Source organism: Lycium barbarum, chromosome 12 (genome assembly GCF_019175385.1).
Source record: "Lycium barbarum isolate Lr01 chromosome 12, ASM1917538v2, whole genome shotgun sequence".
NCBI lineage: Eukaryota > Viridiplantae > Streptophyta > Magnoliopsida > Solanales > Solanaceae > Lycium > Lycium barbarum.
Window position 1 is genome coordinate 1,697,107 of NC_083348.1, and position 12,423 is coordinate 1,709,529.

A 12,423-nucleotide genomic window follows, 5' to 3' on the forward strand; every position below is an offset into this window, starting at 1 on the left:
CGTTTGCTATCACTCAACTGAAAATCCCTTCAAACTTCTCTTTTTAAGTCTCATCCGTAAAACTCCAAAAGTTATCTTAATAAAATTATATGTAATATCCAAATACCATCCTTAAGGATGTATAAACATTGCCACAACATTTGGTATACCTGGCGTCACCACTCATCCCCTCACATTGTACTATCTCCTCTTTCTTTCAAGTCATTTGTATCTTACTGATTTCTCTTAACCCCCATTATTCAAAATTTCACGGATATAATCTCTTTATCAAACTATGTTCCTCACACATACCTTTCCTGCTTTACTATACCATTTCCTTATTACCGCAACATATCTTCTTCTATCGTTCTATCAACCCATTCACAATTTTAACCCACTGTCTAACCTCAGACTACACTTAAAGTTCCTCTTTAATATTACTCTTTCTCCTTTCCTTCATATGATCATTTGGGCAATATGATTTACCATTGTTGCATAACATAAAACATTTCAAAATCACACTTGCTTAATTAATTTTTTTTTTAACACTTTATCAAAGTGACAAATATACCTTCAATCATTAGCTGCTTTAATCCTGAAACTCTGATGGGTATGAGACTTCCCATGGCCCTGCCCTAGAACCTTGATCTAGCACGAATCGCTATAACATGGGCTGACAAAATTCTTCTTCCAGCTTTCTCCCTATCGGTCATTTGCCGCCACTCGGAACTTCTACAATTGTACCAACTATACCAACCTGTCCGGTCTGACCACCATTTTGATTTGAACCTTTCCTCGATGATGTTGTCAAGTCTCGGTTGGTAGGGTTCTCAGGTTGAAAACTCTTCGATTTTTTGGAAGGCTCTGCACTCTCCAATGGTCTACCATAATATGAAGCTCGGGGATCAACCCCTAACATTGGCCTTTTCCTTCATTGTCCCGCTATGGCCAAAGGTGGAACTGGCAACACTGGAACTTTTCCTGGATCCTCTACTCCTATCAAAGTCGATGATATATGTAATGTTATACCCCATTTTAAACGGGTTAAATTAGAGTACAACATATTGGTGATTCCTATTTATTTATTTTAAAGAGTCGCCACCTAATTAATTTAACGGTGAATTAGGACACCTAAATGTTAACTAAGGTAAAGTTAAAACTAAACCTCCGTTAATAGTCTGCTTAATCAGTGTGATTCTAGGTAAGGGTTCTATATTATCCTAAAGGGAAGGGGTTAGGCATCCTTTAGAATCCGTTAACTACGGTTATCCGGCCAAACTTAGGTTAATTAATTAAGGTTAAATAAGGTGCTTAAATTTTAAGAAAATGGCTTATAATGTTACTAAGGTTTTAAAGAAAAATATAATAAGATAAAAAAAATATACTAAGATTTTAAATAAAAATGCTATTTTAAAACAAGACTTGTAGGATAATTTGCACAAAAAGAGACTTCGAATGTTATTTTAAAGTAAACTATAAATATTGCTAAGCTTTAAATAATAATGTTATTTAGAAAATGAAATTTGCAAAATATGATGAGTTGCATATAAGTAGAAGCCTTTTTAAGAGAAGAATTAGCCAATTTAAACTTAGAATAAAATTATATTATATGAATATAGTGGTGTAGAAGACCTAGACTTATTTTATAAATAGAATGCAAAAGGAGATGAGTTTTCTTTCTCTTTTACCAAATTTATTTAGCTATATTTGGCTATATATGTATAATCGAACCAATCTAAAATATTAATGAATATAACTTGGATTAATACTTATATATTAGGACGTTTGAAATTTTAGGATAGTAAAATAAGTCGTAATTCTTTTGATTCAAAATATGTAATCATGCTATTTGGACAATCAATTATTCGGAAAGTAAATATTAAAATATTATAAATAACTTTGATATAAAAGGGAGAAAATGAAGCCTAGGAAATTAATTGTCGGTTTTTCTCAAATTAACTACCCATTACGAAAACTAATCCCACTAATTCCGCTACGGTTCATCTAAACTAAGGAAACAAAAAGAAGACAAAATGTTAGCCAAGCAATCCAATACACAAGGAAAATAAAATAGCGGGTATGGAATCAAATGGGTCAGCCCATTTTGGGCTACTGCGATCTGTAGCTGCTATTGGGCTTTGGCCCGAAAATCTTTTATTTGCTGCGGACATAGATGGACTCGAGAGAGAGGATATCACGTTGGGCTCTCAGCCTAACACCGAATGCGGAAGGAACGAGTCCTCGGACTCGCATGCGATGGTCATGCATAAAAACAAAAAAAGATTAGTATACAGTCAATGAATTATATTAAACATATAAAATATAAACTCAAACAAGCCTCTCAGAAACATTTGAGTAGGATACTTATTCAACATCAACGAATGAAAGGGAAGGAAAAAAGGAATTGTATGCCTCACGATAGCAATCAAGTTTAACGTCTAACAGATTCACCGATACATAAGTAAGTTGCAAAAATATAGTTGAAGTTGGTTAATTTATAAAGCTGCAATGGAGCAGCAGCTCCTATTAGAATTGCCTAAAATGAAAGATTAGAAAATTTTAAGAATAAAAGAATGTGCAACCTTTACAGATCAGAAGCAACGTGCAGTCCTTGTGTTTTTAGGTTATTATAAAGCTAGTCAATTTTCAGTAATCACAACAAATGACACTTATCAATGGGAACTAAATTTAAAATAACATGAACAAATTGGCCTCCAGTTGAATATATCCTTGAGAGCATTTTAAGGTGCAACAAACCAAAAAAAATAAAAAATGGCGCAACATTAAGTAATAATAGGTAGCAACAGATTCTGATTTTACTATTATTCTGAAAACTCACAAATATGAAGTGAATTAGCCTGTTCAACGCCTTGGAAAACAAATAAACTAAAACATGAGCTTTACTAATTCTTTGAACACAAACAAACTAGTAGGAGTTATATAAATCTAGTTTCATGGCTAACAACCGAAGAATGTTCCCTATGCTAGTTATCACAACAAGGTAATGTTCCCTATGCTAGTTATCACAACAAGGTCATTTAGTTTCTTTAAGGATTTATTACGTTTACACAACACTAATGGGATGCCGAGGATTACAAAATAAGATGACTATCTTTCAAAGTAGCTAACTGGTTTGAGACCATTTAAGAGTGAGCAACAGACCTTAAATCAAATGTAACATGCAAGGTGAATGATATTCAGACAGTGGGAAACTTAACATAAAGCTAACAAGGGCAAACTTAATTCATATACTTTAATTCATTGTCTTACCAATCTCTTTTATAACACATCAGATTCATTTCAATTACTTTATTCACCCATTCAACTTCAATATTCCTTATTCCATCGAAATATCCTACCCTCATGGGTCATAATTCATAATCACGAAGGCGACAATAATGACTGTTTCTTTCAATACTTCTTCCAGTATCTCATTTTCTTCAGCGTTCAAAACTTAAATAGTTACCCAAAACTAATACTAAAGCAGTAATCTTTTAGCTAATAACATTTCAAAACAAGAAAAACATTTCAAACACAACAAAACAGCTTCATAGTGATGCTTCAAAGTACCAAACAAGAACACGCACGGCCATAAACTTGTTTAATAGTAAGGGTATACATCAAACAAAGTAACCGGGCACTAAAATACTTCAATCTTCAGAGGAACCATTTTAAAACAGAGGAAAACAATACTGTCCTGGGCTTCAACATACTCAAACAGCACACACGTATACAAACATGTTTGCTTAATTATAAGGGTGTAAATATGATTAAGCAGTGATCATTTTGGAACTTAAATCACCTAGCTCTTGACTATGTTCATATGAACATACTAATCCAAAACTAGAGCTATGATATACTAATAGCTTTACTATTTAAACTATGCCTTAATCTCTAATCCCGAGTTACTTGACATTACACCATTTTAGACTAACCTAGTTCGAACTGAACAAAACAGCAAGCAGACTTGATGTATGAGGGTAAAATAAATTAATTACTTAATTTTAATAAGATTAAAACTAAACATTCCGCGCAGATTGCGAAATACAGAATTAAAATGATAAACATAATGTTAAGACGAGGAAGAGAATCACACACTACAAATCAGCAACCCAACAATAAACCTAACTAAATTAATCTAAACAAGTAAAATTAAGACGAAAGGGAAGTTACCTTTTTCGAGTGCAGCGAAATGGGTGCGGGGCTTCGATATCCACTCGAACACTACCAAATCCGAACTTGCGATGCTCGGATTCGCAGCGACACCAAGGCAAACGAAAACAAAGTTGATTTAGTATTTTGACTCGATAATAAAACAAGATTAAAACCGCTAATAGAACTTGTATTTTAGGGAATTATAGGCTAATAAAAGACTTACATTTAGAGATTTTCGGGATTTTAAAAACTTATTTCAGAACTTTTGTCTTCAGGGGATTTTTGCGACTCGAAAAAAAAAACTACAAAATAGGGGATTTTTGGGGTTCAAGAACTCGTTTTTGTAAGGGAATTCTTGCGATTCCAGAACCTGTCCTAAACGACTCAAGACAGAATTATTTATAGGGTGGATTAGGGTTTTCGTCTGAGAAGAAGAGAGAGAGGAGCGTGGGGGACAGAGGGAAGTGGAAGGGAGCGGCGTGGGGGACAGAGGGAAGTGGGGAGGAGATGACGATGAAACAGGGAGAGAAGAGAGAAAAGGAGGAGGAAAGAGAGAGGAGCGGGGGCGGCGGACGAAGTGGGAAAATGAGGGAACCCTTTTAGGGTTTCCTTTGTTAAATGAAAAGCCGGGTCGGGTCGGGTAAATTCGAGTAGTGGGCTGGGTATTGGGTCAAAATAATGGGCTGGTGGTTTGAAGATGTGGGCTGGGAATAAAATGTGGACTGGTCTGAAAATTGGGTTGGGGTTAATTAAAATGGGTAGAGGCCTATGAAAATTGTTTTGGGTTAATCCGAAAATATTGGGGGTGAATTGGGCTCGTATTTGAACTAATAATAATAATAACAGCTAGTAACTGTAATAGAATAATGAAACGCCGATATTGATAAGAGGCTAATAATTATAATAAAATATCAATATATTTTTTAATTTTCCAAAAATATTAGAAGCGTAAATAGGTATTTCGGAGGAGAGGCGGGACAAAATTGGGTGTCAACAAATAACTCTGAATCATCGTGAGCCTCCGACACGTCTGTTTCCATAGAAGACATGATCTCAGAAGGGTCTATCTCAATGAAGGATACATCCTCACTTGGGTCCTCCTATAAAGAGTAACTTATTCTTCCCCCTGTCGTCATTACAATCCTCAACTCACCCGTAGTACTTTCTGAAGAAGTCGTCATCAAACTGCAAAACTACAGAAGTCATGGTTGAAGATTTACACCCTATAAGATGAGAAGGAAAGGTCAATCATTCTTAAATGCCCTGCAGCCTCCGGTCTATAAGTGTGGCGCGCTTCACAATCATAAACAAGACTCTGCTGGACATGGCTCGTAGACACACCCTAGGACGAACTGCTCTGGTACCACTTTTGTCACGACCCAACCAGAAAGCCATGAAGGGCACCCGGAACTACTCTACCAAGCACCTCTAATCACATTACTCGTAATAATATCTTAGTGCACCATATGGCTAAATCGCATTTTTCATAAGCTGTACGAGACACGAACTCAATAGATATATGCACATCCATTCAAATATCATCAAATATACCCAATTGTACAAGCCGACAAGGCTACCAGAATGATGTACAAAATATGAACCGAAGAGGTTACATAACAGCTAACTATATAGCTCTGTCTACGAGCCTCTACATAGAATATGTGATATCATAAAGACGGGACACGACCCTGCCATGCCCATATATACACAAGATAATAACACCACTCGACTGTAGCTCCGAGGCAAATGGAGCACTCCTGAGAGATACCTGATGATACACCTAAGGATATGATCTATCTACCTGCCTACCTGTGGGCATGAATGCAGCGTCCACAAATAAAAGGACGTCAATCCGAATAATGTACTGAGTATGTAAGGCATGAATAGTAACAAAATGAAAGCATGATGATAACATAAGATACGAAGATCAATCTATAACGCTGAATACCTTTTAAGATGACTGTCATGCGTACTTAACCTTTCTTTAAGGGAATCTTTTCATACATATACATATAAGAATACCATACTCGGCCAATTAGGCTCGGTGTTATACATACCCGACCATAACAAGACTCGGTGTCATGCGCACCGGGCCATAATAAGGCTTGGTGCTATCTGTACCTAACTGCAGTGGTATGCGCGCAATAGATATCATACCCGACCACATAGGATCGGTTTCACAACATAGCTTCATACATTTATAACATACATAGGTATCCGAGAGAAACATTACAACACTATCGGGGTGACATAAAGTCGGTAAACCCCCGATTTCTATTATTAAATCACCATCATCATCACTATCATTATCATCATCACTATTATTATCATCATCATTATCATAATCACTATGAAGAGCTTTTACCAAAAGTATCTCACGAATCTTGAAAGTCATGAACTTCTAGCATTTCTAGGAATAGGACATTGCGAATATCTTAGATGGCATCCCTAGAATTGAACTCATCGTCATAATCGTTATCATTGTCAACACAAAGAACATTGTCAACAATATCATGAAAATCTCGAGAATTATGAACTTATAGCACTTATAGGAGTAGGAATATTGTGGATTTCATATACAGGTTCACGATAAGAAAATCATCCTTTTAGAAAGAAGGCTTAACCTTAAATACCTTTATGTCTTCTTAACTATATAACGTTCTCCTTTAAAGTCCATAAAATCTACATTCAACATGATTCACACTAAGGTTAAGTCTTGAAAATAGCCTTAAGTTCAAACTAGCATAATTAACGAGTTAACGAAATCTGGGATTTAAAAAAGCTGTCAAAATCGCTTCCGCGCACCAATTTGCGGTGGAGATGCGGCTCAGCATATTGGATATGCGGCCGCATCTCCCCTCCTATCCTTAGGTATGAGGTTCAGCAGTAAGGGCTGCCAAATTGGTGAGTTTACGGCCAGTTTTCTGCACATCAACAGTTTGCGGCCGCAATCTAGACCACAAACTTTGACTTCCGCGAAAACGCGTTTTTTTCGGTTCATTTGACCTCCAATCCTTATGGAACTTTCTTGGAACTTATATAAAACTTCATTAACCATACAAGGGGCCCTATAGCTCCCCTCAAGGCCACATTAAGCAATGTATAACTCAAATGATATGAAGTCTTCCCAAAACATAACTCAGACTCCAATTCCTTCAACGAATTTACTTTCACCGATTCATTGAATTCCGAAAACTTAAGGCACACACTTAAAGTTATCAAATACCCTTCTTAACCTTATAATGGCTTCATGTCTTCTTTAGGTTAGCGTTAGTTCACTTATAATGCAGACGACACAAAATTTCTAATGTGTAACACCTAGGCCTGGACGTAACACGACACCCGGTGCCTGACTATATGTGACCGAGCGAACTAACTGGCTAGCTGAATCAACATGTGATATCAAAACATAACTGAATGTGAAAAATCAACTAAACACATGTTGATATACTGAAAGTCTGATTGATATAAATCAAATGCAGAAACCTTATAATCAAATGCGGAAACTGAATAATCAAATGCGGAAACTGAATAATCAAATGCGAAAACTGAATAAGTCTGAAAATCTGAAAGTAACCAACAAGGCTAATACCAAAAGCATGCTAAAACATCTTACTGACTACTAACATAGTCTATGAAACCTCCATAAAAAGCTATAACTAACTGTTGCTGGGACAAGGCCTCCAGCATACCTGACTGTCTATAATAACATAAATACTGTAATGACTAAAATAAATGATAATCCCCAGAAGACTAGGGCTCACCAATCCGCTGATACTAGAGATCCTAGCGTGCAAATGCGTCATTCTGTAAATGTATCCCTGCATTGTGAAATGCAGGCCCCCTGGCAAATAAAAAGGACGTCAATACAATGGAATTGCACTAGTATCTAAAGCAACTACAAGAAAGAACTGTAAATAAGATACTCGGGAAAGGGGCAGCCCAATAATCACAATAGGTAATACATGCTGAAACTGAAACTGTAACTGTATTGAAACTATAAACTAAAATAACAAAGGAAGTAAAGTTATGACTACTCCATGTTCTGTGTCTGCATCATCTGGTTATCTATATTTATATATGTATGGGGCCTCAGCTCAATAATAAATAGTGTGTCAGTCAATGGTCTCGCCCAAGTATACCTATACATAAGACTTTGCCTTTGGGCAATTACATATATTCAATTATTCATTAAACATTAAGGACTGAGACCACTGGATTAATGAACAATAATGAACTGAAACAGGTATTTTAGAACTAACTGTGAGGATTGAAGCCATAGCTTTTTCTAAGCACACTGAATTTCTAGACTCAGACTCATGGGTACGAAACACGAGTCTGTTTAGATTACGTTCTGAGTCCACAATGTTCGGAACAAAAGTCATGAACAAATAATGAAACTGGAGAACAACGGTGCTGCAGCTATTCATGGGAACTAAAGCATAAAAGATGTAAAGTAGATGTAGAGAATCTTCTGCTTCATCTACATGACTTACAGGAAATCCGAAGAATTATTGTCTTGCATAGAACTGAATTCAATCCCAGAAGAGATGAGCCATATATCAAAATCCATCATTTGTCTCCTATAATAGCTGAAATATCCTTGCATCAAAGCATTAGCTGATACAGTTTAACAATTTGCAGCTAAATACTCTTAAAAGAATATGAGGTGTTAACAACAATAAAATTGGTTAATGAGAGAGTAGCATAGAAGTGTCAATATTGAACTAACTTCACGTGTTCCTGTAGAACTCATAATTTCTTATGTTAAAGAGACTGCAATTAAAAGGAATATATAAAGCAAAAATGGCATCAGTTAAGTTCAGAATTAATTTTAAATTTATATTTCAAATGCAAAGATGCAAGTTTAAGTTTCTAATTTAGACCGGTTAATATCTATCTTATTCTGAATTTCTAACTTCTTCTCTCAGTTCCGAATAATGGCATATTCATCCATAGTGTGTCCTTAACAACTGATATATCACATCGCTTGCTATATTTATCTTTAGTGTTTCCTTCTTGAGAACAAATTCCATTGGCATTGAGGCACACACCTTAATGACTTGGTGCTTGTAGCAAACAACCACTTAGGCAAGACAAAGTGACCAACCGTGTTCCGCTGAGCCTCAGTGCTTCAACAGTTCTGTAATCGTCTTTTAACAACAGTAAAGCTAATAGCAACAATCCTTTGCATCCTAGGGTTTAGGCAGTCCTGCAATGATCTTTTAACAACACTGAAGCTAACAACAATAATTCTTTGCATCCCTAGCTAGTTTAACTTGAAATCACATACCATGAAATTATAGTTCATTTTATTTTTCCGGCAGAAAAGTTCAAAATGCAACATGCTGCAGAACAGTTGCGATTCCCTTCCACTGCCAACATCAAGCCATAACTCAGACCATCAAAGCTAAAAGAACAATAACGCTATGAGCAAAGCCCCTTTACCATCTTGGTTCTCCAAGCTGTCATAAGTATCTGAAAGCAAAGTTAGCTGCCTAAAGATTCACCAGTGAAGTCCTTGAACATCATCTTGTATCTCTTTGAGAAGTTCAGTATCCCTTCCATTTCATCATCAATCTGCAATGACTCATTCCTGATCAAGAACTGTTTGGGAATATCTAATGCTAAAGTCTCCCAAGGTAAAAAAACACTTAAATATCTAAACGTAGAGCCTTTTCAAAGTAAAACACTGACTTCTCATTTTCCACTTTCAACGGAAATATGCATTAAAATAAATTCAACATACCTTCCTAACTTTCCTGGCCAAGCTAATCAATTTTTCCTTCATTTGAGAATCAGCTTCTGTGTCAGCTCGAGCTTGACACCTCCTGTGAAATCTATCCCTGTACTTCCTCCATTTTTCTCAAAAACCAAGTTCTTTCTCCAATCCCTGGACTTGAGTTTTCTATTTAGAAATAAATCAATTATTTTATCACAAAACTGAGTAATTGTATACGGCTCAGCAACTTCAACATCAACTTCTCCTTCTAGTGCTATAGTCCATACACCACTGGCCAACACCTCAAACAAGAACCATAAATATTGAAAAATAAACCTAACCAACAAAGGAGCCTAAAAACTTTCAATCACTAACCCTATACTAAAATTTTGAGTCTTTGAAGATATTCTTACTTTTTTCGAGCTGGCGGTCTCTCGAAAATAGCTTTCCTGGGGTAAGGTCTGTGTACATCCTACCCTCCCCAGACCCTACTTGCGGATATACACTGGGTATGTTGTTGTTGTTGTTTGAGATATTCTTACTAACTCCTTCATTGTCACTATTCAAGGAAATAGAGAAGTCACCAATGGGAGGAAAAGATAAAAAAGATAGAAAGAAAAAAGTCTTTAAAATTGCATGTTTAATTCAAAATACATAAGCTTGTAACACAAAATACCAGAAGAGATTGAGTACTTGCAACAGACAAGCACGTGATAATTCCAATTCCAACTTAATGTTTCATAAATTGTAAGGAAGATGCTGAAAAGTCAGAATTTCCTATCAATCCTCAACTTTATTGTTCAAATATTATTCGTAGAGGGGCTAAAACCTCAAGAGTTTCCTCACATAAGAAAATATAACCAATTATGTAGTCCATTCCTCCTTGCTGTCCCCAAAATTATATGTATAATATATATGTAACCGAAAGCACGTAAACAGACAGATATGCAGATGATGCAAGGAAGAAGAAGGTGATAAACCTCATGAACAAAGGATTCAAGTTCAGGCTTAGACAGGTTAGATGCTTAGAAATCCTCAACAGAGCTTTCAACTGCTACGCTCTCCACTTGTACTCCTTATGTTCCCCCTCGCGTACGTCTCCCTCAGTTCCTTCACAATCGTCTGTGCATCCATAATCATGATCATTCCTCTATAGCATTCACCTTGATTCTGTATCTATGTACAATTCGTTTCACCTGCCAAGAATATCCAAAATTTTCTTGTCCATGAGTTGTTAAGCATGTATAGCACCCAAAATTTTACACTACTACTCTTTGCTATCAAAATTCCAAACACTAATTAAAATAGAACCAAAAATAAATGCACGTTATTTTAGAAATAAACAAACTGGAAAAAGACAGACGCACACAAACGAATAGCAGAAACTTGTGAAAATTAGAAGTAGAAAGGAAATAAGAGAATCGCAATCAAAGCAAAAAATGACCCAACAATTGTTTAACTCCATTCCAAAAGAAGTTCAAACCTTAAATCACTTTCTTCGAAAACCATTTCGAATGCAATCAAAAGGACCAGAGATGGAAAAGGGGAAACTTAACTATCTGGTTGGTCAGAGTTGAGTCAAGTATAAATCAAAGTAGACTACAACGAATACCGAATTAGCAATCTCAAAGAGTGATGCACGATTGGGCTAAGAAGAATCAAGACAGACAGCTGGCCAATGCAGTTAAGGAGTTAATATGCCAGTTCACAAAGTTAGTTGGCCAAGTCACAAAGTTAGTTGGAATTAGTTAAACAGTTAGTTGAAGTAATAGTTAGTTACATCAGTTAGAGATTTAACTCATTAGCTCAATCGAGAAATGATATATACCCATTGTAATGATACATGTAATTCATTCATTTTCAGATAATACAACTTACTTCATTCTCTCTCAATTCTATATCTCAATTAGCTTAATTCTCGAATCAAAGCCCTGAACCGGCTTCTACCTTCCTTGAGAGTTCATCTCCTGGATTGACTAATTCCATTTTAACTTGTAATTATGCATCAAAGAAGAAAATTATAGAATGAGAACCGAAGCGTGTTTACAGAATTCAATACAGAGCGTCTTTATCAATTTGTCCTAAACCCAAGTGGTATTTACGAAAATACCCTTAGTCGCACCTCAAATTTTCACTTATAAATAGTTTAAATTAAATTAATACCTGTTATTGTTATTTTTTACGCGGGTTAAGGTATAAAAGTAATCCGAGGTTGTTGGTGCTCTAAATTGAATATTTAGTTTTTAGAGTCGCCACCTAATTTATTTAAAAGGAAAATTAGTAAAAGCGGGTTTAAGAGTTTTTCAGACCAAGAAAAATTCTGATGAGGTACCAGAGATCGAGGTAAGGATTCTGGTGATCCCCCAGGAAAGGTTTTATGTACCCTGATATTAAGGATCTATAGAATACGATTGACCTACGAGCTTCACTGTAAGGTTATGTTATTTGCTTATGTGTTTGTAAAATATTTTCCCCCAAAAATATAAGTTTCTTAGCATCATATAGGTACAAGTATTTTAGAAAAATTCGGCAAAAAGTCCCCTTGCAAATAAGGGTTTTTTGGTTAA

General features: G+C 35.8%; 1 long non-coding RNA gene across 2 annotated transcripts; it reads right to left on the bottom strand.

Annotated features, from left to right (window-relative positions):
* Positions 1 to 7,668: 7,668 nt before the first annotated feature.
* On the bottom strand, positions 7,669 to 11,869 carry LOC132624892 (uncharacterized). Of its 2 annotated transcripts, none has more exons than XR_009576560.1 (5): positions 11,735 to 11,869; positions 10,837 to 11,052; positions 9,884 to 10,042; positions 8,631 to 9,714; positions 7,669 to 7,978 (listed from the first exon to the last, which is right to left on the bottom strand). It is a non-coding gene; the product is annotated as an uncharacterized LOC132624892 (long non-coding RNA). The 2 variants fall into 2 exon arrangements; XR_009576559.1 differs by having other exon boundaries at positions 7,671 to 7,978; positions 10,270 to 11,052.
* Positions 11,870 to 12,423: the final 554 nt, after the last annotated feature.